Source organism: Ailuropoda melanoleuca, chromosome X, assembly GCF_002007445.2.
Source record: "Ailuropoda melanoleuca isolate Jingjing chromosome X, ASM200744v2, whole genome shotgun sequence".
In the NCBI taxonomy this organism is placed as follows: domain Eukaryota; kingdom Metazoa; phylum Chordata; class Mammalia; order Carnivora; family Ursidae; genus Ailuropoda; species Ailuropoda melanoleuca.
In genome coordinates this window covers 2077359-2101400 of record NC_048238.1, presented here as the reverse complement: position 1 = coordinate 2101400, position 24042 = coordinate 2077359, and the positions used below count along the sequence as shown (strand labels likewise).

The 24042-nt window shown below is 44.7% G+C and overlaps 1 long non-coding RNA gene across 4 annotated transcripts in view; it reads left to right on the top strand.

The window, feature by feature from the left end:
• The first annotated feature begins 10454 nt into the window (after positions 1-10454).
• Positions 10455-24042, top strand: part of LOC109489877 — a 37675-nt gene continuing 24087 nt past the window's right edge. For 3 of the 4 annotated variants that reach the window (XR_004622318.1, XR_004622317.1, XR_004622319.1), the window contains exons 1-2: positions 10455-12098; positions 23470-23675. This is a non-coding gene — a long non-coding RNA (uncharacterized LOC109489877). The remainder of the gene's footprint in view (positions 12099-23469; positions 23676-24042) is intronic. The other variant, XR_002143032.2, reaches the window with a different exon arrangement.

The window sequence follows — 24042 nt, the reverse complement described above, 5'->3', positions numbered from 1 at the left end:
GTCAAGAAAAAGATTTCCCGAAGAATACAGTAAAACCTAGACGAGAATGTGTGTGAGTGTGTGTGTCTTGAGCAAAATCTAATTCTTCGTGGCGAACCACCGTGCCTGCATACTCGTGACAATTGTAAATTTAAAAGAGTTGGTGTGATCAGAGCTGTCTAAATTTTCCACTGCAGGCTCAATTGTTACTTTAGTGCACCTTCCTCCGGAGAGCTTCCCAGGCAGGGCTAGAAGCCTCCTTTGGTTTTTTTTTTTTTCCAGAAACTCCTGCCTTTCTGATAAAACCTTTCCCCCACAACACTCTGTTGCTCTCCCTTTCTTCTCTCCCTGGTTATTCTGCCCCTTTGCTTTTTGTTGTAGGTAGAATGATGGGTCTCCCCAGCAAAGGTGCCCATGTCCTAATTCCCAGGACACGTGAATATTTTTGGTTACAGGGCAAAAGGGGGATTAAAATTGCGGATGGGATTAAGGTTTTTCATCCACTGACCCCTCACGTCGGGAGAGGATCCTGGGTTATCGAGGTGGGTCCAATGTGACCACAAGGATTTTTAAACATCGAAATCGGCAACGGAGGTCAGACTAACTCTGTCTGAGAAGGACCTCATGCACCGTTGCTGGTTTGAGGATGGACGGAGGGGCCATGAGCCAAGGGACGCAGGCACCGTCCAGGAGCAAGGGAGTGGATTTTATATCGGAGCCTCCGTGACGAACACACCCCTGGGCACACCATGATGTTAGCACGGAACGATCTTCCCCAGACTCCTAACCTCTGCAATTGAAAGAGAGTCATTGGTTTTGGCAGCCCTAAGAAATGACTACAGCTTGCTCTGTGGGTGACGGCAGGCCAGTTACTTAAATCTGCAGAGCACCAGCTTGCTCACGTAACGGTGGCACCTTCTACACTCATGGCCGCTGGACTGAGTCCCCTGGGCAGAAGCCAAGAATGCTGCTAAAAAATCGTCTAATGCACGTGGCAGCCTCTGATGACAGAGAATTTTCTGACGCCAGATGTCAAGAGGACTCAGGTCAAAAAGCCCTGCCTTCTCCAAAGCTGAGATTATTAGGCACATCTTCATCTTTTTCAAAGTTCCTGCAGGCTAATGTTGTGGTCTTTCTTTACCACGTACCACAGGTGATCATTTCTTTGTCTGGCTTCCAGGAGCCATTTCAGTAGTATTTTCCAAGCTCGATGCACCACTCGGTTTCAAAGCCAATACAGATGTTTTTTAGCTCTGGTTATAGGAGCAGCCTTCCCCTAGGTCACACTTTCTGGACCAGTTACAGCTACATGTAAAATCAACTTTTAAGTTTGATGCTTCACTAAAACAAACACTGTATTTGCTCATAATTCTTTTTTTTTTTAAAGATTTATTTATTTATTGAGAGAGAGCATGAGCAGGGGAAGAGTCAGAGGGACAGAGTCCTCAAGTAGACTCCGCCCTGAGCACGGAGCCCCATGTTGGGCTCGAACTAGGACCCTGAGATCATGACCTGAGCCGAAATCAAGGGTCAGACGCTTAACCGACTGAGCCACCCAGGCGCCCCTGCTAATAATTCTATGAATCAGCCACTTGTGCTGGTCTCCGTTGGGAAGTCCTTCTGTTGGTCTTGTCTGGGGTCACTCATGCAGATGCCATCATCAGAATGGTTTTGATGAGACTGGATGGTCTCAAGCCAATTGATTCCCATGCCTACTGGCCATTAACCTAGAGCCCTGAGACCCCCATGTGAGGAAGCCAAAGTTCATCTTTGAGATGAGCAACCGTGAGAGAGATACTGAGGAGACAGCAGCACCACGAGCCAGGCATGTGCGTGGGTCCCGGCTGGGCTCGTCCATCCACCCTCGGTGAAGCTACCAGCTGACTTCTGCCACATGACGAACTCTAGACTAGACCCGCAGAAGGACCACCCAGTGGAGCCCAGGCCAAATTGCTCACCCACAGAAACGTGAGCAAACAAGATGGCGGGTGTTTTTAGCAACTAAATATTGGAGTCGTTTGTTACCCAGCAATACATAACTGACGTGGGTCCTTAACAAGCAAACAGCTTACTTCCTGGAGACATAGAAGCTTTCGTGTCTATTTTATGATGAATTCTAACACGGCGGAGAAGTTGATCATTGGTTCCGTGGGGCTGGAAGGGACATGATGTAATGGGGAGCCTGTGGGCAGGTGGTGGCTGGTTTTAGCTGCAGTGTGCTCTTGGCGGGTGTATTCTTCCTACATGGCTTAACGTTGTGGTCGTGGGCCAAGGTCAGCTTGGGTTTCCAAGGGAAATTCCCTTAGAATAGGGGAAGTTGGACACAGTGGGCGCAGTTTATCTGCTTTAGACAGGATTTTGCTTGCTGGTCAGTTGACTTGGATATAGTGTAGTGTCTTCACTGCCTAATCCATAACCCGTTCCATTCAACCGTTGCCCCTTCTTTACAATTTCCAACAAAGCCCTGAAAACGTACGTGGTCAGGATTCCTCCTTGTATGCAGACATGATGTCATTATTTGCACGGAACGTTTTGACTTTAGTTGGGAGTATTAGTAGCGACTCTGACCTACAATGGAGATCTTTAAATGTTTCTGTTTGGGTAATTGATATTTTTTTCATTGATCGGTTTTTATCCCTCATCTTCTTAATGCTTCGGTGTTTGTGTAATCTAAGGGAGAATCGGCCTGTTTCTGATTTATTTTATATTAACTCAGTGAATATTTTTTATATGAACAAGAAGTCTTCTGAGAGTATTTAATATACTATTTTGATCTTTCTGTGCTGAAAGCATGAAGCCATATTTTTTTTTCCCCTGAGGGTAGAAATCTGGAAGAGATTTAAATTATGATCAAAACAGCAAACTCATGAAGTTTGAATGGTTTCTAAACTTGGAAAAAAGAATTTTTCGGACCTCTATCCTTTTAGAAGAAAATCAGTTTTCAACTCCCTGGCATTGCACAAAATGCCCTATTTTTTTTTTTTTTTGGTCAATGTAAGTAAGAATCAATTGTATGTGATGCATAGATTTTCATACCAATCCTATTATCATATCTTAATGTATATAAGAATCAATTGTATGTGATGCATTGATTTTCCTGCCAATCCTATCTATCATCATATTTCAAGTCATTGAAACATTGCAAAAACAGCTAAATAATCAATTGACCATGTTAACCTTCTTCTTGGCATTAGGAGGAGGTATTGGAAGACATACATGATTTAAACGTGGTGATGATTTTTCAGGAACATGTAGTCACGTTGCTTTGGGTAAGAAGGTAGGAAGCGAACAGATGAAGGAGAGCACAGGGTGGTTTACACACGGTTCTTTCTCCATACGTCAGTGTGGGGAGCTGCTGGACGAGAGACACAGCACGGTTCGCCCTGCCACCTGCAAATATCAGGAAACTCTCCCGGGGTGCCCGGCTGTCTGCAGATGTGCGCCATGCAGGATCCGACCGAAGTCCATTTAACTTCCCTTGCGCTGAAACAGAACCAGATGCATTGGGACCGCGGTGGGAGAAAGGCTGGCCGCACAACTCTCCAGGATATCAGTTTTATTGCACATGATTCGAAAGGAGATGTCAGGAATAAGTCGCCTCTCACCGTGTCCTTGCGGCTGCTTTCTGGAGCTGGACACAGACTCCTCTCCTATTGTTTATTGGATCTCTGGAGTTAAAAATCAGCACTCAGAGTTGTAGAATTCTTTCCATGGGCCATAAGAGAAACTGAGTCATCCATTCAGTTGCTGACCTATGTGTATCGCGTGGTCCTGATTCCAGCGCAGGTGAGGGATGGGGATAAATGGAGCGAGGAGGGCCTCTGGATGGCCGTGGTGTGTGCATGTGTGTGTGTGCATGGGATAGACAACCGACCAGCGATCGCAGGGGACATGATAACCCTTAGGAGCTGGCTAGGGCGCGGACAGGGGCTCTGTGCTGCTGGGGATGCAGAGCTGGGTGGAGGGCGCAAGGCAGGCTGTCCCCACAAATGACCCCTACGTGTGCTTCGATGTGAAGAGTCAGTACACAGGGAATCGGGCCCATCACTGAATACTAATTCCTGGAGAGACAGCAATTTCTGTATTTACCAAGGTACCCATTTTATCCCCTAAAAGTGTTTCGTTTTAAATGCTTGTGTATTTATAAATATCTGTCTACCTATTTGTCTATCATCTCTGTATCTATTGTATATATATAATAAGTAGATAAGAATAAATAGAATGGACTGTAATATAAAATATGAATGAGATTAGAATAGACAAATGGTAGCTGGGTAGACAGATACAGATACATAGGTAGGTGATACATATCAGCTAGCTAAATGATAGATAATAGATACATAGATATAGGTAGATAAAAATAGTTAGATGGATTTATAGATGATGGGTGGGTGGGTGGATGGTAGATAAAGAATAGATGATGGATAGATAAGGATGGATGGATGGATGGATAGGTAGGTAGATAGATGATAGATATAGATAGATAAAAAGATGGATGGATGTATAGATATGGATGATGGATAGATGATAGATGGTAGATAGATAGATGATAGATCAAGATAGATGGTGGATAGATAAGGATGATGGATGGATAGGTAGGTAGATAGGTGATAGATATAGATAGATAAAAAATGGATGGATGGATGTATAGATATGGATGATGGACAGATGATAGATAGATGATAGATAAAGATAGATGATGGATAGATAAGGATGATGGATGGATGGGCGGATGGATAGATGGGTGTGTGGATGGATGGATAGATAGATAAATGGTTTCAACAGGTTTCAAAGTTTTCAGCAAGTACTTGGTTGACCATTTTTACTGTTAAGTTTATGGCAATTCATATTACACTGGATGGTTTGAGCATCTTCTGAAGATTCCTTGGCTGGTTTTTACTATTTTCCTAACGGCTGTCTAAGGAATGTCCCATTTGTCTGGACCCCAGCTCGGAGCTGTTAACAGGGGAGCTGTTATAAGCACTTTCTGTCACAGGGAAGGCGAACAGACAGGTGAGTTAGCACGTGGCCCAGCCTACAACCCTGGCTTCCCTGGGGCCCCTAAGGACATGTTTTTGGTAAATCAGTAAAATGGACCATTTCTAGGATTTGATCCCCTGGTGAATTGGCTTTTGGAGAACCGACCTAAAGTCAGGTATGATGGGATGAGGACCTGAGGTTAGTCAAAGGCAGTGTAAAGTGGAGAGACAGTGCCAGATGGTCCCCTGGGCTGGGATCCATGGCAGACCCCAGGCTGTGGCTGATGAGACAGACAGAGGGGGTCTTGGCGAGAAGTTCCAAGTCTCTTCTGGAATGTGATGGGGGACCTCCCATGAGCCAACGTGCCTCATTATGATATTTTTCCAAGAACGGACCTGCTTCTTGGTGTGCACCATGACTGAACTTCCCTAAAATTCCAAGTGGGCCACCCAGCTGTGGTGACAAAGCTCTCATTATTCCCATGAAGTGGCCAACTCCCGCTTTTTAAAAAAAAAGATGCAATATAATTGACGGACAACGTTGTCCAGGTTTCAGGGGTGCAGTGTGTTGATGGGATACATGTCTATCACATGTGGCTGCCCTTCTCGCCCGAGCTAGCGTCTCCATCACGTCACAGAATTGCCATGTCCTGCCTATGGCGGGAATAATTGGGATCTAGTGTCTTAGCAGGTGTGCTGCTGAGAATCTAAAATTGTTGTCTGGAGTCACTGTCGTATGCATTGGATCTCCAGGACGGACTTACCTACCAGCTGCAAGTTTGTACCCTTCAACCAACATCTGTCCTACCCTCCTGCCCTCAGCCCGTGGTAACCACTCTGTTTTCACAAGTTCAGCTTTGTTTAGATGCCACGTATAAGTGAGATCATACGGTATTTGTGTTTCTCTGAGTTTTCCCACTAAGCCTAATGCCGTCGAGGTCCATCCACACTGGGGCAAATGGCAGGGCGGCTTTCTTTCTAATATCACCTTGTACGTATACACCGTACCTTCTTTGCTTTTTCCCCTGGTGAAGCCACTTTCTTTAATTTTCATGTGTTTATTTTTATTTTTAAATTCCAGTTAGTTAACATACAATACAATATTAGTTTCAGGTGTCCAATACAGTGATTCAGCACTTTCATGTGACACCCAGAGCTCATCACAGCAGGTGCCCTCCTTCACCCCCAGCACCTGGTTCCCCCATCCCCCCACCCACCTGCCTTCTGGTCACCATCAGTGTGTTCTCTGGAGTTAAGAGTCTGTTTTTTGTTTGTCTCTTTTTTTTTACTTTGTTCATTTGTTTTGTTAAATTCCTCGTATGAGTGAAATCATATGGTATTTGTCTTTGTCTGACTGACTTATTTCACTTAGCGTTACACCTTCTAGCTCCATCCACATTGTTGCAAATGCCAAGATTTCATTCTCTTTATGCCTGAATAATATATATGTCTTTGTGTATACATACGTCTTCCATATGTGTGTGTGTGTATATATATATACACATATATCTTCCTTCTATATATAAAGTCTTCTTTATATATGTATGTCTTCTTTATGTATGTATGTTCTTTATCCATTCATCAGTAGATGGACCCTTGGGCTGCTTCCATATCTTGCCTTTGTAGATAACGCGCCTGTAAACATAGGAATGCACCCACTCTTCAGGACCCTGTTCTTGTTACCTTTGGATACCGAACTCCCACTTTGAATTCTCCAGAGTTCAGATGCATTTGCAGGGAAATCTGAGCTCTCCTTCTGAGCATGACATGCACTTGAGAAAACAAGGAAGGTTTTAAAGCTGGTTCTGTTCACATCCTTTGCATGTAACACCAGTACTCCAGTTAGTTATTTGCCTGTATTCTTTAGTTGAGCATTCGTCCGTGATGGCGCAGCTGGCATTTTGGACCTGGTCAACTCTCTGAACGGGGGAGGTGTCCTGTGCACGGTAGGGTGTGGAGCTGCGTCTCTGGTCTCCAGCCACCACATGCCAAGAACACTCCCTACACCTCCATTTCAACAACCAGAAATGTCTCCAGACATTGCCGAGTGTCCCCTGGTGAGCAAAAGCACCCTTTGTGCAAACCGCTTCTCTGTACGATATGAGTAAGGGAGTATTGCGTTCTCTCCCTCCATATATATGTGAAGAATGTAGTTGTGACTAACACAATTAATACAGATGGGCGAGGGCTGCCATTGAGGATGCCCTCGGGGTTTTGGTTAGGTTTCTCACAGACACAGAAAGCGTGGTAGAGATGACCTAAAACTCAAGATCTTTGGTGGTCTTTTCATGAGATTTCCAAACCGCCAAGTTTTGAGACACTAGGAAGAAAAATGAGTTCTAGATTTGGTGCCCAGCATCGTGCCTAGAGTCAAGACTAAAACGTCACACAATTAAAAATGTGTGAGGAGGGTAGATTTCATGTTCAGTGTGCTCACCTGCATAAAATGTTTTTTTAAAGCGAGCCAAGACGTTCTCCTACACCGCGCAAGGAAGGGGGAGTCTGTGCTTGCCTGTCTGCTGGGGCGGCTCTAGCCGCGTTATCAACAGAGGGACATTATCTTATCTGTGTAGGAATCTGCTACAGCTTTCCTTAGGTTTTACAGGGAGAGAACACACACACGCAAGCCCGTCACCGGGGCCAGGGCCACCGCGGGTGACACACCTGGCGTTTGCTCCACGTCTGCTTTCCAGTAAGTGACAAACACCAATAAACCACAACGTAACTGGCTTTTTACCTCCACTCTGACAATCCAGAGATGGGCTGACGCTCTTTCCTGCATGAGGGACTCGTTCCCATAACACGCTCATCCACCCTCATCCCTAAAACCATTACTGTTCAGGTTAACGGAGTTACTGGTTTTCTTCGCATCTGGCTGGCATCTCATCCTAGATGCAGCCGTGAAGAGAAGTCCATGCCATTTGCTTGGTCGTGTTGGACATCTTTGTTTCACTGAAACTCGGTTCGTGTTCTTCTAAATAAGATAAATTTGCATGCAATCAAAATGAAAAGCATGTGAGAAGACCTGCGTTTGTGCGTCGCTACGCAAGATCGTATGGAAGAACGGGGATACGATGCCATGTCCAGGCACCTGCCGTGAAACCGTTCCAGTTTCCTCCTGTTCTGGAGCTTCTCTCTGTATGTTCTAATAAACCCTTTGGCAGTCAGATAATCACTAGGGAAGGTAAGACATGAATGTGTGTTTCTCTTGTTTTCCTTTTCCCCTAACTTCATCGGACCGCAAGCAGGTTTTAAGATGATCGCTTGGGAGGCGTTCCTTCCAACATTCCACATCCCGGCACGATGGAACACAAAGTTAGGTTTCGTGGAGACTTTTCTTAGATCTGCTTCCCTCCGTTTCATAAGTTTTCGAGAGTCGTATAATTTATGATGTGGCAGGTCAGGGGAAAATATGCAGAGAGCGGATGGGTGTGTTTAACTTAAACGTGTAGGGTGTATTGAAACCAACTCATGTCAATTGATGTCCACCTTCGATCAAGCCATATGGGGGAGCGCAGCCACAGATGGGCGTGTGTGTACTCCTCCACAAGGCTCCCCAGCAAAACAACCAGAACCTCTTTTTCAATAAAGTTCTCTTCTCTGTTTCCACATGCATGAACTTCAAAAACATTAAGCTCAGTGAGAGAACCAGACACAAAGGGGCACGTCGTGTGTGACTCCGTGGATCTGAAACATTCCGGAACAGGCGAATTGGCAGAGAGGGAAAGCAGCTTGGTGGATGCCAGGGGCTGGGGAGGGGACAGGGAATGCCCGCTCATGGGGCCACAGCTTGCCTCTTTGTGGGGCATGGGAGTGGGGCAGAGACAGTATTTGTGCAACCTTCTGAATGTACTAAGTGCCTCTGAATGGTTTGTTTTAAAATGGTTACTCTTATGTTAACATGGCTTTTGTCTCAATTAAAAAGAAAACAAACAAAATGAAAACACTCCGCTCAATTGTGTCCTCAGTCGGGGTTTTGCAGGAAAGCGAAAGAGAAAGCGTTTTTGAACCCGATGAACTCACCGGCAAACAGATAGCAACTTTACAAAGAATTAAATTGTAAATTAAATTCCCACGTTCTTTCCATTTTGATTTCATGAAAATGTATCATCTTTTGGAGAAAATTAGCCAAGTTTCAGTGAAACAAAGATTTCCGACACGACAAGCCAAGAAGATGCTGAGACTCCAAGTCAGGCTTACTTATCCAGGGAGGTGGGTTTGACGTGAAAATCTCAGCAAATATCCAGACTGAATGCCTCAGCATCACTGGGAATTCAGGCCCCGGGGGGCTTTGGACTCAGAGACCAGCAGGACACTGTAGGAAATGGGATTGGGACCCAACGAGATGATTCTGGGTGAAAGCATGGATTCTAGGATGAGGGAGAGGGACAGAGAGCTTCTCCGAGGGCTCCCTGCGCCCTCCCTGTGTGAGGGAGACAGAACCAGCAGGATGTGTGCATACAGGTAGCAATAGGCAGGTGATGTACCAACATCTATCCATAACCAGTATCTATATCCATAGCCATCTGTCTATGTACCTATTTATCTTTCAAGATTTATTGTCAAAACTTGGCTCAAATGATTGTGCAGGTTTGGAGAGTCTGAAATTTGGTGGGTGGGCTGGCAGGCTGGAAACTCAAGGAAGCTTTGCAGTTCAAGGCCAAAGGCTGTCTGTTCCAGAAGTCCCTCTTCTTCAGGGGGAGGTCAGGCTTTGATCTCTCCAGTACTTCAACTGATTAGACGAGGCCCACCCACATAACCCCCCCCCCATAGGGAGGCAATCTGCTTTATTCAAAGTGTGCTGATTTGAATGTTAATCTCCTCCAAAGTCCACTCTCACAGAAATATCTAGAATAATGTTGAAACACATATCTGGGCACCAGCCCAGCCGACATGTGCAGTTAACCATCACGTACTAGTACAGGATGAATCACAAGTGCTAAGAAAATGAGGTGACAGTTCTGCGTCAGTGGTTCTCAACTGGGGGTGATTCTGCTCCTAGGGGACCCTTGGCAATGGAGATATCCTTTGGTGGTCGTTGTGGGGGTGAGGGGGTGCTCCTGGCACCTGGTAGGTGTAGACCAGGGACACAGCTCAACACCCTGCAGTGCCCAGGATGCCCCACTCCAGAGAATTATTTGGTTTAAATGTCAAATAGTATGAATATTGAGAAGCCCTGATGTATGGTAAATGACAAAGGTTAGAAGACTGTTGGTTTGAACGCTAGTTTCATGATAGTCCATTTTCCTTTGAAAATTAAGTAAATATTTTTCATGTTATTTGATATTTACTAATGCATTTTGATACTTTTCCATGATAGGAAAAGACATTTGCCTCTAACTGTATTATCTCTCTACCCATCCAGCTATCATATCTATCTATCCATCTATCTGTTTATCTGTCATCCATCTATCCATCCATCATGAATCTATCTATCTATCTATCTATCTATCTATCTATCTATTATCCATCTATCCATCCATCGTATCTATCTATCTACCTATCAGCCAACTCTTCAGCCATCCATCCACCCATCTGTCATGTCTGTCTGTCATCTTTCTGTCCATCCATCTGTTCATATCCATGCATCCATCCAGCCATCCATCCATCCGTTAAATCTGAACAGCTCTCTCAGCTCCTTGCACAGAAAGTGATTACACCACTCCTCTGCAGAAGAATGACTCAGAGCCAAAGTATTAATCTTCCCACAAAGGTCTAACAAACATTTTCTGAACTCATCCCAATTTTAGATCACCCTGAGGATTTCTGGAGAACTGACTCAGGCGGGCTTGGAAGGACAGAGAGCTTGCATATTCCATCTCGCTTTCACGTATAACACAGTTGGCTTTAAAATATGTTTTCACAGGAATATAGAGCCATTTTTTAACTCAGCATTTTCTTACTTATTTTCCCCAAGTGAAAGATTTCATGCTTTGATGACCTTGTCTAAATGTAAAAGCTTTAATCAAAATTGATACGACAGTGTGGAGGAAGAGGAACCCTTTTAACTGAAGGTCGAAATGCACACTGGTACAGCCACTCTGGAAAACAGCATGGAGGGTCCTCAAAAATTCAAAATAGAACTACCGTATGATCCAGTAATTCCACTTCTGGGAATACATCTAAAGGAAATAACACTAACTTGAAGAGCTATCTGTACACCTATGTTCAAAGCAACATTACTTATAACAGCCAAGACATGGAAACAACTTAAGCGTCTATCGATGGACGAATGGATAAAGAAGGTGTGGCATATATAAATCAAACCACAACATATATAAATCAAACCATTAGGCTATACACCTTAAACTTGCACAATGATACATGTCAGTTATTTCTCAAACTGGACAAAAAACTGATACCACTAGAGAACTTTTTGTGAATAAGACATAGATCATTTTATCAAAAACAGCACTGAAGCTCATTTTGTTTTTAGTAGGAAGGTGTACTTTAATAACCTGAATTTATCCATGGCTTCAGAGTTTCAACAGTGAGAACAGGAAATATATTCACTTTTAGAAGACGGGATTGAATGCTTCCATCCGATTGGTACGCCTTTGTGGTCTGTGGAGAAGAGGGGGTTTGACTGGATGATCTCTAAAGTCCCGTCGAGGTACGTATTTTAATATTCTCATTACAAAGAGCAAACGTAATGTCCTGTAGACAGAACGGGCAAGTTGGACGATCCACGAAAGGTGGAAATGCAGCATGTGGGCAGACCCTCGGTCCAAGTGTCTACGCAAGATGTGGCTGTTCCATGGGCTGAGTCATGCATGTGACTGGATGTTGTTCATTTGCATCTCAAGGGCATCTCCCAGGTGATCTGATGCAGCCGTTATGGGGGTGGCATGGAGGGGTGCCATAGATTGTGTGTGTCCCCCCAAATTCATATGTTTTTGATGCCTAAACCCCAGGTTGATTCTGTTCCACAGTGGGGCCTTTGGGAGGACGTGAAGTCATGAAGGTGGGACCCCCGTGAATCAGAATCGTGCCCTTAAAACAAGAGGTTGAAAGAAGTCGTTTTTCTCTCCCCGCTCTGTGAAGACACAGCAGTAAGACAGCGTGATGAACCAGAAGACAGTCCTCGCCAGCCACCAATCTTGCCCACACCTGGATGTTGGACTTCCAGCTTCCCAAAATGTGAGGAGTGCATTTCTTTTGTTGATAAACCACCCAGTTCATGGTGACTGTAAGCACCACGTTGTACGATAGATGTCTAGAATTTATTCATTTTGCATAATTGAACATATTTACCATTGATACACAACTGCCTATTGCCCTCTTGCCTAGGACCAGCAGAACCCTCCATCCTCCCTGTATGTGTGAGTTTGACTATTTCAGACACTTCTGATAAGTAGAATCATTCACTATGTGTGTTTCTGCACCAGGCTTATTTCACTGAGCTCCGCGCTCTCCAGGTTCAACTGCGTTGCACCAAATGGCAGGATTGCCTTCCTTCTTTTTCTTTTTCTTTTTTTTCTTTTTCTTTCTTTCTTTCTTTCTTTCTTTTTCTTTCTTTCTTTCTCTTTCTTTTTTCTTTTTAAACACTATGTCCCCCTCCCCTCTCTTCCAGTAATCCTCAGTTTGTTTCCTAAGATTCAGAGTCTCTTATGGTTTGTCTCCTTCTCTGGTTTCATCGTGTTTCATTTTTTCCTCTCTTCCCCTATGATCCTCTCTGCCTTGTTTCTTAAATCCCACACATCAGTGAGATCATATGATGATTTTCTTTCTCTGACTGACTTATTTCACTCAGCATAATACCCTCTAGTTCCATCCACATCGTTGCAAATGGCAAGATTTCATTCGTTTTGATGGCTGCATAATATTCCATTGTATATATGAACCACATTTTCTTTATGCGGTCATCTGTCGATGAACATCTGGGCTCTTTCCACAGTTTGGCTGTTGTGGACATTGGGGTGCAGGTGTCCCTTCGGATCACTACCTGTGTATCTTTGGGGTAAATAGCCAGTAGTGCAATTGCTGGATTGCAGGGTAGCTCCTTTTTCAACTTTTTGAGGAACCTCCATACTGGTTTCCAGAGTGGCTGTAGGAGGGTTCCCCTTTCTCCTCATCCTCGCCAACACCTGTTGTTTCCTGACTAGTTAATTTTGGCCACTCTGACAGGTGTGAGGTGCTATCTCATTGTGGTTTTGGTTTGTGTCTCCCTGACGCCGAGTGATGTTGAGCACATTTTTATGTGCCTGTTGGCCGTTCGTCTTTGCGGAAACGCCTGTTCATGTCTTCTGCCCATTGCTTGATTGGATTATTTGTTCTTTGGGTGTTGACTTTGATAAGTTCTTTATAGATTTTGGATTCTAGCCCCTTTATCTGATTCATCATTTGCAAATATCTTCTCCCATTCCGTGGGCTGTCTCTTAGTTTTTTTGACTGTTTCCTTGGCTGTGCAAAAGCTTTTTATCTTGATGAAGTCCCAGTAGTTCGTTTTTGCTTTCGTTTTCCTTGCCTTTGGAGACGTGTCTAGCAAGAAGTTGCTGAGGCTGAGGTCACAGGGGTTGCTGACTGGGTTCTCCTGTAGGATTTTGATGGATTCCTGTCTCACATTGAGGTCTTTCATCCATTTTGAGTCTGTTTTTGTGTATAGTTTAAGGAAATGGTCCAGTTTCATTCTTCTGCATGTGGCTTCTTTCTTAAGGCTGATTAGTACCTGTTGTCTGTATATCCACATCGTTTTGTCTGTATCTGCTCGTCCGTGCATGAACATTTAGGTTGTTTCTACGTCTTGCTTATTGTGAATAGTGCTGCAGTGCGCCTGGGGTGTGTATAGCTCTCCGAGATCCCAATTTGAAATTTTTGTCTGTACCCCCAGGGAGTGGCATTGTTGGATTACTTCCTGTGTCACACTTGAAAGCAATCAAAATACTCATCTTTTACTGAGCGTCCTGGTGACCCCGACTGGAATGCTTTTGCTCTGATTTCTTTCCCCGTTCTTGCTTTACACTCTTTTTCTTCAGTTTGTTAATCTGTTCTTCTTTTCAGACCAGTTAGACACGGGGTCACGGGAGGTCCTTCAGGGAGTACATTTAGATCCCGGGGTGGAATTGTCGGGGGTAAATGTTTGTGAAGGGTAAGAGGGAGCAGACCTGACCCCAGTGAAAGGGGAGAGGGACAGCAAGAGCGGGGGAGGGGTTTGGGGGGTGAGGGAGGGAGGGAGGGAACCAGAGCCTGGAGCACAGTGCTGAGGATGTCCTGGCCAGGCCTGTGAGGAGCCCCAGAGCAAAGCGGGAGTTCTGAGTCAGGCAGAAATGGCCCACACTGCTTCCTGCCCCGCCCTAACCCGCCCACCGCTCTCCATCAGCGTTTTCCAAAACTGTCCAAGGGGCCCAGGCAGTGCATTCACACAGCTGTACATTTGTACAAATCTGCCAAGAGTAAGATATGTTTGAATTCCTTTTCTTAAAGACAACCCCTCCACATTCTCTGAGCTTCCCCAGCTGCAAAACCTTCCCCTACACGCACGCAAACCATTCATTCCTGGTGGGGACGGTGGTGGCGAAGGTGGTGGCCATTTTCGATGTCTCAGGCAGGGAGGCCCTGGGGTTACCTGAAACTTTGGTTACTGTGCTGAGTTCAGTGCTGAGTGATCGAGTGAGCTCACTCCCTGTGAAGGGATTCACCCCGTGTACTTACCATCCCCCACTGCCCATCTCCCCGTTCATATGCTTTATTTTGTTGGCTCAACGGAAAGAATTAGGTTGAAGTTCTTTGACTAGGCTCAATGCGAGGATTGCAAAACTCCATGGGTCTTGGAAATATGGTTTCAGTTGCAGACAGACACAAGGCAGGAAGCACACATGAGCGTCCCCACACTGGCAATTTTGAGCACATTTTCTTTATTCTTTGTCTTTGAAGCCTTAATAGCTACTGCGATTCAAGTTTGCAATGCCAGTAATGACCTCTTATTTCCTAAAATAATATAGAATGAAGTTTTATCCATATTTTCCATATGAAAAAGTCGCTTGCTTTCCAGTGCAGACCTCTGGAGCTGTCCTGAGGAATAACCGTGCCTATTTAAAGGAAACTTTCAACTTTGGGAAAAACATGAGAAACAAGTCAGTAGAATAAATGCCGTCTGGGCCCTTCTGAGAAATGCACATTCTCAGGTCCCATTGCAAACCTGCTAAAATTCAGAAAATCTGGGGCGGGACTTAACAACTCTGTTTATCAGACCCTCTGGGTGATTGAGACAAACGAGGTCAAGTTGAGAACCAACCAAGTAGTTTCTGCCCCCTGACCACACATCAGAACCACCAGATTTCCAAAACCCGCCATGGTGGGACTCAACCCCAGTGATTCTGACTTAGTTGGTTTGGCGTGGGGTTTGGGCTCAGAGGGCAGGACACTTCTTAAAACCATAGTTCTCAAACTCGAGTGCATTTTGGGAATCACTTAATGACCTTCTAAAAACCTCGTTGCCCAGACCCAGCTGTTCGGTCTCCCCAGGTGGATTTGATGGGCCATCCAGGCCGAGAGCTACACGTGCCTTGGCATTCGGCTGTGCAGAAGATGTTGTGAATGCACGGTCTGCTTGTTCCCAGACTTTGACGTGCATTGAAATCACTAGGGATCTTGGTAAAATGAGGATTCCCATTCTGGAAGTCTGACCTGGAGAATCACTAAGAACCTGGCTGGTGGAGGTGCTGCTAGTTACGGAACGAGCACTGAGTTAGAGGCTCTCTGTGCTTCCTAGGGCATCTCGTCAAGCCTTTCATCTTTTGTATGACGTCTCCCTTTGCTTTCGTTGTCTGTTGGAGCTTCCAGGTGTGGATAATGAATGGAGTCTCTCCTGGTTGCATCAGCCTTACTCAGCCGCACTCAAGTGTCAACCACATGGGGTTAGATGACCCTCTGTGATTGGGCTATTCATGTGTTGTGGTGTGCTGAGCAACACCCCTGGTCTCCACCTGCTGTGTCCCAGGGGTGCCCCAAGCTGTGACAACCAGAATGTTTCTGGACATTGCCAAGTGTCCTCTGGGGATAAAGTCACCCTGGTTACAATAACTGCCACAGATGGAGGGATGGAGGGATGGATGGGTAGATGGAAATAGGGATGGAGGGATGGATGGGTAGATGGAAATAGGGATGATGAATGGATAGATGGATGGATGGATAGGTAGATGATATAGGGATGGATAAATGATGGGTGGATGGATACGTAGGTAGGTAGATAGATAGATATAGGGATGGATGGATGGATGGATGGTAGAATGGATAGACAGATTATAGATAAGTGTGTGCATGGATAGATAGATGATATAGGGAGGAATGACAATGGGTGGATGGGTAGTTAGGTAGGTAGATAGATATAGGGATGGATGGATGAATGGTAGAATGGATAGATAGATAGATTATAGATAGATAAGTGGATGGATGGATGGATGGATGGATAGGCAGGTAAGTAGATGATAGATGGATAGATGGATAGATAGATGAAAGATATCAGGATGGATAGATAGATACATAGATAGATATCGGGGTGGATGGATGAGTAGATAGGCAGGTAGGTAGATAGACAGACTTGCTAAGGCAGCTGGAGTGACCTCAGCAATAATGACATCTGGGACTCGATGGTCTCTGGGGTGGGGAGTCCTGTGTACTCTAGGGCAATGAGCATCCCTGGCGTGCACCCAGCAGATGCCAGTCACACCTGTCTCCCATGTTGTGAGAACCAAAATTATCTTCACACCTTGACAGGGGTTCCCCGGAGGTACAATTGTCATCCCTGTTGAGTACCTTGAGGTCCGATGAGCCCCGTGAGGACAATTTAGAATGTAATACATTTGCCTCTTCCCTTGTCACACCCTGGTCTATGAAGGGACAACGCCCAGCAGGAGCATGGTTTCTCCATGTCGAGCCTTCTGCACGGGCTTCTTCCCAACACTTTGGAAAGTCCCTGGCTCTCTGAGCTCAGAGCCTTCTGGCTGCATGAATTCAACAATTAAGGATTGCCACATTCTTTTTCAGTTCTGAAATCTGCTAGTGGGACCAGGAATGAAAAAGTGTCATCATGCAGAATAACGCAAGGAAAAACCCTGTGTCTCCTGTCTGTGGCCTCAGGGGTCTGCGCTTGTTAAGATATTTTCAACGGTTGTTAAACTTTGTAGAAATATTAGGCGTTATTCTGTTCTTGCTGGTGGATTACGTTACATGGTGAACCTGGCAGATCTTGCAAAACTCTTTAACAATAAGCCCAGATAGATTCAAACTGACAGAACTGACCATTGAAAAAAATTTGTTTTCATGGCCGCTTAATCTTTGGAAAGAGGAAGAAACAGTTGACTTTATAGTCACTTGAACTGTAAACCTATCCGTCAGTCGCGTATAGAATATTTGCCGATATTGCTGATTGTGGTTTTGTGGATGATGGAACGAGTATATAAATGGACAAGGAACATTTGCAGATGTGTTTGCCTTCTCTCTTTATGCTGGAAACAGCTCGTCTATAATACCCAAAAAGGTATTTTTTGTAATAGGGCAAGGGGATGTTTTTGTTCACATAGTCTCCATGAGAGGGCACTGGATACCACTTAAAAAGTCTTGCCCGGGCACTTGGGAGGTATTTTAATTTTTCCAGTAGATTCCTCTCATTCAGCTTCAAAATGAACTTCTTTGGGAAGTGAGTCTTCCTATTTACATATTATTATGGATTGAGTAGGACCTGTTTTATGGAATAAGGATAATTCACCCATGTTTTGGGCAGAGCTCATCTTCTCTCTCTTAACTAACCAGCCTGACTTTCTTCATCCACCATGTTGAATTTCTGGCTCTGACGAAAACACCAGTCCACTCTTTAAAAAAAAATGAAATGGGATAGACTGGTGATGGGTAGTAAGGAGGGCACGTATTGCATGGAGCACTGGGTGTTATATGCAGCTAATGAATCATCGAACTTTACATCGGAAACCAGGGATGCACTGTATGGTGACTAACATAATATAATAAAAAAACATTAAAAAAAAAATGAAATGGCCTAGAGTTCCTCTTTCAGGGAGGATAACCACGCACGGGGAGCTTGAACACCGAGATAGGTAGCACACTTCATGACACTTGATCCGTACTCCCCAACTTACAAATGCAATATTTATACAAAGAGCCCGATTCAGATACACCCTGCCCCCAGCGCATCTGACGAAGTAAGAAATAAAATCTTCTTTGTCTAAATAAGTAACCGTGCCCTGCAATGTCTGCGACACTAATTTCCCCGGGTGGAGAATTTCCATCGGCTCGCACGCTTCTTTGGGGTTCAGTGATCTGAAACTCTCACGGAGGGTGAGTGACTTAGAACCAGCAGGACGGAGTCTCTGCAAACCCCACCTTCTTCATCTTCCAAAGGAAAAGGCTTCGCGCTGCGGTCCCACACTCTAATCTGATCAGCTGCACTAATCAACGCTTTCATGCCATGACGGCTGGCGTGTGGTGGGTGCTGTGCATTTTGAACCCCACTCGCCGCTGGAAAAATATCCGTCGTTTCTGGCTTTGTGTGCAGATGCTCGTTGCTTTGAGTTAATGAGAGGGTATGGATGTCTAGATACTGAATAGGATGATTGTGTCCATGCATGCACGGCTAATGTGATTCACCGGCCAGTTAGAACCAGTTAGTGTCTTATCTGGTGAAGGTTGGCTCCTTGAGGAATACTGACACGCCTCCCTTTAAAGTTTGGTTTGCTTTGGATTTGTCTATGGTTCTCCAAGCCAGGACGTTTGAGCACAGATGAATTAGCTCTGAAATAAAAAGTACTTTATGTGCCATTATGCTCAGGGCTAGATTGCTGGGACCCAGAAAATGGCAGTGGGATCTGTGGGAACGTGCCATTAGGGCAGCACGTGGCCAAGCGTCTGCAAATCCTTTGGAAGGATAAAGAACCATCTGATGTGGCTGCTTGAAACATCCAGCTCCTGGTTCTGCCTGGTCCATGCAGACCCCGTGGCTAGCTAGCATCTCCTTTCCTTTGAGTTTGGAGGGTAAGGACAGCAACAATATTCGGAAAAGAAGTAAGTCTTCAACTTATAAAATTTTTCTTAAATAGAAATCTGAGAACCTTCCAGAATCGATGAAGCTGAAAATCAAAACATAATGCAAATAGATACCTGGTAACTGAACAAGAGCCATACCCAGAATTTTAGTTGTCCTCCGATATGAGCTCTGCCAGTCAGTGGTTGTGCTAATGTCTTCAACCAATGCACATATTGCTTTTTATTATCATTACTATTTTTGAGGAGGAAAGGATTAGGAAGGATTTTTTAGACCCTGCTTAGTTGTTTTTTTTTTAATAAGGTGTACAAAAGTTTATTTCAGTAAAATTAACAAGAGTGTATCTCTATTGATATCTGTATATCTGCCATGTTTCTATCAATATCCATCTATCCATCCATCCATACATCATATCTATCGATCCATACATGTGTCCTTCATCCATTTATCCCTCCCTACTTCTATCCCTACATCTATCTATCTATCTATGTCTATCTATCTATCTATCATCCATCCATCCATCATATCTATCTATCCATCCATCCATCCATCAGTCCATCCATTCATCCATCATGTCTGTCTATCTATCTATCTATCTATCTATCTATCTATCTATCTATCATCTATCCATCCATCCATCCATCCATCCATCCATCCATCCATCCATCCAGTCCATCTGTCTATCTATCCATCCATCCATCTGTCCATCCATCCATCTACCTACGTATCTATCTGTTTGGTATAAGAACATGAAAATGGTTATATTTAAGTGGTGATCTCAAGGCTTGTGTTACTTTATCCAGGATCTAGCTGTGGTCAGCATGTTATATTTTATATAAATAAAAAATATATGCTGTTTTAAAAATAATTTATTGAGGCAAAATTTACATAACAAAATTAACCATTTTAGAGTAAACAATTCAGTGGCATTTAGCACAGCCACAATGTTGAACAACAACCACTTCTTTTTTTTCTCTCTCATCATGACAAGTGCACTCCTTAATCCCCATCACTTATTTCCCCCATCCCACCTCCCACCTCCCTTCTGGTAACCGTCAGTGTGTTCTCCAGAGTTAGGAGTCTGTTTCTGTTTGCCTCTCTCTCTTTTTTCCCCCTTTGCCTATTTTGTTTCTTAAATTCCACATATGATTGAAATCATATGGTATTTATCTTTCTCTGACTTATTTTGCTTAGAATTATATCTCTAGCTCCATCCATGTCATTGCAAATGGCAAAATTTCACTATTCTTATGGCTGCATAATATTCCATTGTCTATATGTACCACATCTTCTTATCGATTCATCAATAGATGGACACTTGGGCTGTTTCCATACCCTGACTATTGTAGGTAATGCTGCTATTAACTTAGGGGTGCATGTATCCCTTTGAATTAGTATTTTTGTATTTTGGGGGTAAATACCCAGTAGCGCGATTGCTGGATCACAGGGTATTTTTATTTTTGAATTTTTGAGGACCCTCCGTACTGTGTTGCAGAGTGGCTGCCCCAGCGTGCATTCCCACCACCAGTGCACGAGGGCTCCCCTTTCTCTCGTCCTCGCCAACACCTGTTCCCTGTGTTGTTGATTTTAGCCATTCTGACAGGTGCGAGGGGGTATCTCTTTGTGGTTTTGATTTACATTTCCACGATGATGAGTGATGATGACCATCTTTTCACGTGTCTGTTGCCATCTATATGTCTTCTTTGGAGAAATGTTCATGTCTTCTGCCATTTTTAAATTGAATTATTTGTTTTTTGGGCAAAGGCAACAACCGATTCTATCTAGTCCCAGGACATTCTCATCCCCCCAAAAGGAGACCCTGAACCCCTCCCTATTTCCCACCTGCCAGCCCCAGCCAACCACTGATCTGCTTTCTGTCTCTATGGATTTGCCTATTTTAGACATTTCATACAAATCGAATCATAAAGCACGTGGCCTTCTGTATCTGACGTCTTTCGCTGAGCAACATCTTCTCAAGGTTTGTCCATCTATTAGCAGGTGCCAATGTTTCCTTCCTTCTCATGGCCGAGTAACCTTCCGCTGTCTGGGTGGACCACACTGGGTTCATCCATTCGTCTGTTGATGATCATTTGGGCCTTTACCACCTTTTGCCTCTTTTGATAAGTGCTCTCATTTTTAAAAGTGTATCCTCGCGAAATGCGTGGTTTTTCCACCTCTAAAGTGACACTTTTTGCATTATGGAACAGGAGACTGATTTCCATCATTAAAGCTTAAAATATAGACCTGGGAACCATATGCATGGCAGGAAAAACTCTTGGGCAGTGTCTGTAGACCGGTTTCTCATCTGACACCTAACTATCCCCTAATGTGCCATGAACTTCTGAACTTGAAAGCAATCCTCTCCATGGGAGCGTGCCAGTAAAGCCTTATCTTCTTGCTTAAGAACAGACAAAGCAGAAAAACACACTGATGTAAAGAGGCTTCTCCAGTTTCCGTCCTAGCATCGGGCACAGGATCCCAGAGTCCCTGCGGCCACAGGGTGCCTTCTGCCCAAAGGGGAAGAAGGAAAGGGAACACCTGCCCTTTCTCTCATTATGGATTCTCCTTCGGGGGCTCAGATAAAGGAATAATGACCTAAGCAAAGATTGATGACAGAATCTTGTTCCCCACTGAAATTTGGGGATTAGACAATAGCTTGGACGTTTTCTGGATGTAACCGAACTAATTAAACAACTAATGAGCTTTGGTGGGATTGAAAGGCACTATCGATACAACTATATGAACACACAGCTCTGTTAATGGATTATATTAGTTTCCTAGGCTTGCCGTAGCAAAGTACCACAAACAGTGGGTTTCAGGACTGCGTCTGTCCCCGTTTTCTTTCTCAGAAGATGGACTTACCGTCTACGTCTTGATGCGAATTTAAGGCTCCCTGGACCAAGTGCTTCTCCCAGTCTAGTCCCATGTGCACTTGTGTCTTTTTATCTCCTTGTCTCATCTTCCTTGAGGTCTTATCCCATCTATTAATTGCGTCTGGGTCAATCCCTCTAGTGCTGCTTGGGTAATTATAAAACTGGAAATGGGACTGTATCCTTCTCTGGAATCAAATCCGATATAGTGACTCCCCATCATTTCGAGTACGGGTGGGCCCCTCCTTACCTCCCTCGTTTCTTGTAATTCGTCAGGTCGTAATGATCTTTGGCTGTGCAGGTGGTCTGGTTTCCATGGCACCTGCCCAACTCTGCCACTGGTATCGCAAAAGCAGCCATAGAAAATATATGAATGTGCATGGCTGTGTGCCAATAAAACTTTATTTACAAAAACAGATGCTGGGCCATATTCGAACTACGGGTTGTAGTTTGCCGCCCTCTGATTTAGAGGATAAAATCCCAACATTTAAGCTATCAGGTACAAAGTTCATCATGACCTGAGTTTGCCCCCCTAAGTGATTCTTATGTCATGTCCCCTAATGCCGGCTAGTGGTGCCTACATTCCCGTTCTGCATAAAAAATATGCTGATCAGAAGCCAGCCACATATGCAGACCATTTTGTGAGGAAGGGATGTTGTTATAGGTTGAATTGTGCTCCCTCCAAATCTGTAGGTTGAAGTCTTGACCCCCCAGTATGCCAGGAAGTAAGCTCATTTGGAGATGAGGTCTTTAAAGAGGCGATTAAGGTAAAATGATGTCTGTAGGATGGACCCTGGTCCCATAGGACCGGTGTTCCCATCAGAAGAGAGGAGGACACAGACACACAGAGGGACGGCCACGTGAGGACACAGGGAGAAGATGGGGTCTACATGCCACGGAGAGAGGCCTCAGGAGGCACCTGCCTCGGCCCCGCCTGGATCTCAGACTCGCAGCGTCCAGGAGCTGGAGACGGTAAATGTCTGTAGAAGCCGCTCTGTCTAGGGTTGTCATGGTTCCCCGAGCACGCTAATACAGGCACCTACCTTCTCAGTACCCCAGAAATCACATTGCTTTGTTGTCGTAACGTATTTGCTGTCCTTGAAATGTCTTTCTGGAATCTGGTGCTTTTGGGTTGGAAAGGGACAACGTGTCAGAGACTCAAGGTAGTAAGTCACTTCATTCTGTCTCAAATGAGGACCAGGGGCTGACTCCCCTTGGAAATGCCTCTCCCCGACCCCATTTCTTTGCATTTGGGGAGCTGGCCTAGGAGAATGGCTTGGTTCTGATTTTTCCATTCCGCCTTAGTTCATGAGATGCTACAATGGATGTATTTTTCTTGGTGCAATAATCTTTCCTTGCTTGCTTTTTTTTTTTTATTCCATGCTGTTTCTCGTCTGGCTGAGGGAAGTGGAAAATTTTAGGCAATGGTCCCAGCATCTCAGACCACTTCCAAACTCTTGCTATTGAATAAAAATATTGTATGTTCTCCTTCTCTGCGATTGGCCCAAATGGACTTTCTGTTTTCATCACATTCTCCAGACGACTGACAACCCTCCCATTTGTTGTTGTTGCTGTTGTTGTTGTTGTTTTATTTCATCTCTACTGCCTTCGCTGCTTTGAAAGCGCGCTCTCAGTGTTCTCATTTTAGGTGACGTTTTACAAGCCTTTCACGGAATCAGTGTGTCTACATGTGTGCCGAGCCAACAAACACATTCTCGGAAGGGAAGGGGCATTTGGCTGCACCTGGCTCTTCTCTCACCTGAGACGTGCATGCACTTGGCTGAGATGTGTATGCATTTGACCGAGATGTGTAGACCTTACCAGAACCTTATTTTATTTGGATTCTGGATACAGGTATTGTCACCCCCGTTTCTCTGATGATGAGTAACATTGAGTGTCTTTGCATGTGTCTGTTGGCCATCTGTAGGTCTTCTTCATGTCATGGTGTCTCCTTTTTTTTTTTTTTTTTAAGATTTTATTTATTTACGTGACAGAGATAGAGACAGCCAGCGAGAGAGGGAACACAAGCAGGGGGAGTGGGAGAGGAAGAAGCAGGCTCATAGCAGAGGAGCCTGATGTGGGGCTCGATCCCGGAACGCTGGGATCACGCCCTGAGCCGAAGGCAGACGCTTAACGACTGTGCCACCCAGGCGCCCCGTCATGGTGTCTTCTGACTGTCTCACCAGACGTAAGCGCAGAGCAGTTGGAATTCCGCTCACAA